At 36.9% G+C, this 5,661-nt stretch overlaps 1 protein-coding gene across 1 annotated transcript in view; it reads left to right on the top strand.

Annotated features, from left to right (window-relative positions):
- The first annotated feature begins 1,134 nt into the window (after window positions 1-1,134).
- Dhit (regulator of G protein signaling double hit) overlaps window positions 1,135-5,661 on the top strand; it is a 63,682-nt gene continuing 59,155 nt past the window's right edge. Inside the window, exon 1 of the mRNA XM_017615619.1 lies at window positions 1,135-1,353. The gene's annotated coding sequence lies outside the window, so the exon portion shown is untranslated. The remainder of the gene's footprint in view (window positions 1,354-5,661) is intronic.

Below are 5,661 nucleotides of genomic sequence, written 5' to 3'. Positions count from 1 at the left end.
AAAATCGAGTTTCTGATAAAAAACTTATTGTCGCAGATCTGTCCAAAATGAAACCGGTTTGGAACTAGTTCAAAAGTTCTGCAGTGGAGATAAATTTCCACTGTGTAGGATATCGTCATGTAAAAAGAGACAGTTGAAAGCATTGCGTTGGGATAGATGGAGAACCAGTACCGCCTTTTAATGAGCTAGTTCTGAACTAGCACGATTTTCTGCAGGGTATGTACATATATCGCGCGCGTGTTCCATCCTCTATGTTGGTCATACACAATGGGGCCAGGCGCCAAGCGCTACACATTTTCAAATTGCCTATAACATTTGGCATTTGTTTGGTATAGCTTTGTATTTGCATTTATCCAAACTCAAGAATCTAGAAAGCGTGGCAGGAAGAGTGCAAAAGCTCACAGGCATTTGGCAAAAGCAAAAGCATTCTTCGATTATCTTCGTTTTTTGCGTGGGACTTTAGTTGTCAGGTGAGCAATGGGAGGGAAGGAAGGTGCGGCTGCTGAGTGGATGATATATTGGGAGCGCCTATAAAACGCTGCGCTCGGGAGAGGCGTTATCTGTGAGTACTCGTACTTATGTACATGTGTATGTACATATGTATGTGTATGTGGCCCCTGCGGATTTGGGTTGATTGAAAATTCCGAAACTCAAAAGCGGCCAAGCTTTTGGCCAAAACGAACGATCCAACAACAATAGCTAATGCGGTATTCATGTGCACACAAGAACAGTGATTAGAAAGCTTTTCTTTTCGCGGCTATGTCAGTGGTATTGCGAAAGCGCTCACTTTTCATTGTAAAGCAGAAAGAATGTATCCACAATTGTGAGCAAGTCGGAGCACAAACCAGGCGTATGTACATGCTGGTGGTTGTTGCTCGCTGTCTTCGTCGCCTATCGCCGCCTATCTGCCACTGCGACTGGAAGTTTGTAATCGCACAGAACGCGCGGTGCCACAGCTGCTCGGGCTGTGCTCCTTGTTGTGCATTCCGCTCGGTATCAGTTTGATTCGCTCTACCATAGCAAAACGGTCGGGTTCAGGTGGTCAGTGGCCCGCTGGGAGTACTACATTTGGTATAGAGTGCTGCTTGGGCAAGATAATTTCCAAAAAAAAAAAAGAATGAAAAAATTATAAATGAGGAAACTAAATATGAAAAATTTATGAAAGAAAATCTGTACTAACCAGCCAGGCAAAAATGTAAATGACCACGATATCTGCAATGTGTATAAGCATGTGTGTGTAATAGTACATAGATAGTAGTTCGACGAAGTGAGTACACAATTTTTTGAAAATTCGAAAAAATCTCAAATGGTGCGAAGAAGCAGCTAAAAATTTTTTGTGAGTGCGAAAATTAAGTATGTATACGAAAAGAAAAAAAAATTACAAAAAATGTATATAGTGTGAAGAAAAAATTTGCGTGTGTATGTGTGTAGCGTGAAAACGACGCTGATTGGCGCGACACGGCGCGAAGTTAGGGCAAGCCAGTGGGTAGCGGTGAGGAGCACTTACATATGTATGTATGTATGTTTGGGCATAGGTGTATAAAAAAAAATAACAAAAACATACGCACACACTGATTAAAATTGAATATATGTAGACAAGTGTACGCGTAAATATGTATGGGCATGTGTGCCTTCCTACCCCAAAATACGCGTCGCACTCGGCGGAAAATCTGTACCCATTGTCGTTGGACAATGGCGGCAGCAGCAGCAGCAGCGTCGTCGTCGTCGTCGTTGTGGCGTTGTGGCGTTGGCGTGTGCGTCGGCGCTCGCTGGCTGCTTCATTTACATATCGAAAATTTATGTACATATGGTACCTACATACATACATATATATTGGAATATACATACCTGTATGCATCTTTCTGTTTCGCGTGCGCGCGCAGCAAACGACTGCGCTGCTGACGGACGATAAAAAATTGCCCAAGAGATCATTCGTGCTGCTGGAAAGTATAAGAACTGAAAAGGCAGCAACAACTAAATATGTATGCCAAGATCGGTGTGCATTTTGAATTGAATCTAAAACATTCAAAATGTATTTTATGAAAATGGAGATCGGCTTGTAAAAACTGAATTTTTTAACGAGCACTAACGAAAAGTGTATAATAAAATACTTTTTAATAAAAAACGGACTTAAACTATTTCCATAGTAGCCACTTTAAAAATCCTCCAATCGAATTTACTTTTCACCTTCGCCCGCTAGACGAACATGAAGCTATGCACCTATGTAGTTGCAAAGCTACACATCTGTTTTTATGGAAAATGTGTGTGAAATATTTTTAGTAGAAGTTTGCTCGTCTACATTTCCATGCTGCTCGTCTTTAGGTCAACACAACCGATTCGGTATTGTGCATGCAGTTGCTGCGACGTCCAACCACCGTTGGCTTCAGCGGGCAAAACAAAACCTTAACAGCCACATATACAACAGTTAGGAGCATTATTAGAATTTGCGCTATCTTTGAGTGCGCTCTCGCAATAAATTAATTGTGGAGCTTTCGCTCGACCCATGTACACACGCTCTCTCGCTCTCTCTCTCTCTCACCGTTTCCCTCTACCGTTATAAGGCTCCTCTTACCTTCCTCTTCAACACCTCCAGGAGAAATTCGAAAAAATCTACTCGCACAAAGTGTTTGCTGCTCCAATTTTTAAATACACAACCATTGGAAAACAACAAACACAAGAACAAGTATGAAAAAAGCAACAACAACAGCCTATAAAAAAGTAATAAAAAAATATTAGAATATTTGAAAAATTATTACAAGAATTAAAAAAAAATCTGCTTTACTCTATTGTTCTACTATTCAACGTCGGATTTTCAAAATATGTAACTCGAAAATATGTATATTGAAAAAATATATCCCTATTTTTTATCAAAAATATTTTTTAAAGAAACTATATATTATAGGTCCGCCAAAGACCCTAAAATATGCAAAGGGCGACCAAAAAAAAATCTTTAGTATTAAAAATAGTTAAATAAACAATTGGATACTATTAATGGAAGACTCCTGACGAGAACCAGAGTTTTCCGATCGAAAAAAATTGATTTTAAAGAATTCTATCACATTTCTAAGAAAGTTTTTTCCCATATAAAATATGTACATGGAAAAATTTGAGCGCTTTGAGCGACCTTTACATATATTTTAATTTAAAAAAGGGGTATTTTTTTCGATATTGAACAATCCTAGGGGGTGAGAGCATTAAAATTCCGACTTTTTTTGGACATATATAGTATGATTACAGTGACCAGATTTCTGTGGCCAAAAATCGGTACATTTCCTTACTATCTAAAAAACATGTAAGTCAAAATTTAAAACTTTAAAATTCGACGAATTTTAACAAATGTTGATCAAAATTTTAAGCATTTTAATCAGATTTTCTAGAATTGTCTTGAGCATGCTGTTTTGTGCCCATTAAAATTTAATACAGTAAATGCAAGTTTGAAGAGTGCCCTTGATTTTTGGGCAATTTTTTGTTTGCACATTTTCTTCCATCCAAAGTATTATATTTAAATTTTTTTTTGTACTATGTTTAATATTGTTTTTAAGAAATCTAATTAAAAAGCTAAACATATTGATGAATTTTTGCCGAATTTTGCTAATTTTTGTACAAAGTTTGAAATCTTGACTTCCATGGTCTTTGTTAGATAACGAGCTACACTTTCGTAAAAAACAATAAACGTAAATACTAAACATTAAATAATCGAGAGGAATAGCCAAAGAGAATGCTAAAATGTCTCTTCTCTATTTATATTTTCGCCACTGTATCTACACCTTATATTTTTTATATCAATGATTTTTCGAGGGAATTAGTATTATGTTTTATAATTTCGCTAAATTCAAGTTAGAATCGCTGTTATACGTCCCGACTTATAAATATAATAATCGGTGGTACATTTTCTCAAAATCGGTACTGTTCCATCAAAATCGGTGCGAATGGTCACCGTAAGTATGATGCATGTATGTACATACATATGTACATTGGTACTTGCACGCCACAGCAGCTGATGCTGTCACCGTCACCGTCGTCGTCATAGAATAACATAAAAATTCCAGCAGCATCAGAGCTGCCTTCGCCTTCAATTGCCACCGCCGCCGTCTTGTCCCGCATGGCGCCGCCAGTCTATATGCTCCGCCAAATATACACCCACATACAAATGTATGTAGCTATGATTTCACATCACATACATATGCTTCTCCATTCATGACCGTAAAAAAATCTGCCATTCAGCCTTTGAGCATTACCATACTTTGCTTCCAGGAAAGGTTTCTCCCCCCACCTGCTGCTTACTTCCTTCCAAGCACATTTTCTGTACTCACATCGAATTTTATAAAGGCATGTGATTGTTAGTTTTGCCCTTTTTGTTCGCTTTCGTGCATGTGCTTTTAAGATTTTCATTTTCTGGGAAGACATTTTTCCTACTACATCTATCGATGAAAGTTATCAATTTGAAAGTGTGGTGGGCGAAAAGATAGCATTTTGTGTGCGCGTGGTGTTTGTGGGGCTTTTATGGAAATATATTCAAATGCTAAGATAACGGTATACCCACAACTTGCATATGTATGTATGTGTATATTTACATATACATATGTCAGTAAATTAATCCACACATACTACACAAACATACTTCCATTCAAGCTTATGCTAAGAATTTTTATGGGCACACTATGTAAATCATTGAAGATTTTTCACGATGTAGTTTTCTGCATATTGGCAATACATTTTCATTTCTTGCATCGTAATTTTTAAATTAATTATTTTACTTAACTTACTTACGTATTTATAATATATGTTGTTGTATTATATGCACACTCACATACCACATTTTGCCAAAAATAGTTTTTTCCTTCCTACACTGCGTATGAGTAATTTTTTTGTGTACATGCATAAGAGTTGGCGATCCTTTCAACCCGGGCTTCGGAGAAAATGTTTTATTGCATCGCTTCGCTCCAATATTTGATTTCGCTCCGAGCTCCACTCTTGCTCCACTCCCGCCACCAATAACCAACTTTTATTTATTTATATATTTAGGAACTTTTCTGCAACCAAAAGAAAATTAAAACAAATTGCCAAGTTAATTGAATAGAATAGATTTTATTTTACGGTTGTTTTCAGTGGCAAAAAATTAGAATTTGAGTAAATTTATTAACTGAAATGTTTTTTTTTTTTTAATTTTTGTGGAAAAACGACAGTAAAAATATTTGAAAATAAATCGTTACTAGCAAGGCGAATTTATATAAGGTGGTGTTACTAGATCAGCTGATTTTGTGTATGTGTTTCGCCTTACGGCTTCTAATGTCAAATTGAAAAATTTTGTTTGAATTTCCACACACACACTTACAGATTTTGACAGTTTATGCCGCTAAAGCAAAAACAAAATACATGTAAATTTTTGTTTTTGCTCTCCTGCTATCACCTTACATTAATTCGCCTTGGTTACTAGGCCCGAAAATAATAAAAACAAAATATTGAAATTTTTTCTTTAAGAAGCTAGGGAGCAAATGAATTTATTTAGCTCTTTGCTCCAGCTCCACCTCAGCTATTACTACTTTGCTCCTTAGCTCGTTTCTCCGCTCCGAACACAATATAACCAGTAAACAACCTTCGGTGAATTTGGCGACTGCCTTCCTCGGGGATGAATATGCTAGGGATGAAATTATTGGTACA

Source organism: Rhagoletis zephyria, unplaced genomic scaffold (assembly GCF_001687245.7).
Source record: "Rhagoletis zephyria isolate East Lansing unplaced genomic scaffold, Rhagoletis_zephyria_1.1 Rzeph_scaffold_00001, whole genome shotgun sequence".
NCBI lineage: Eukaryota > Metazoa > Arthropoda > Insecta > Diptera > Tephritidae > Rhagoletis > Rhagoletis zephyria.
The sequence above is the reverse complement of the archived record's forward strand: the minus strand, read 5'-3'. Positions and strand labels throughout refer to the sequence as shown.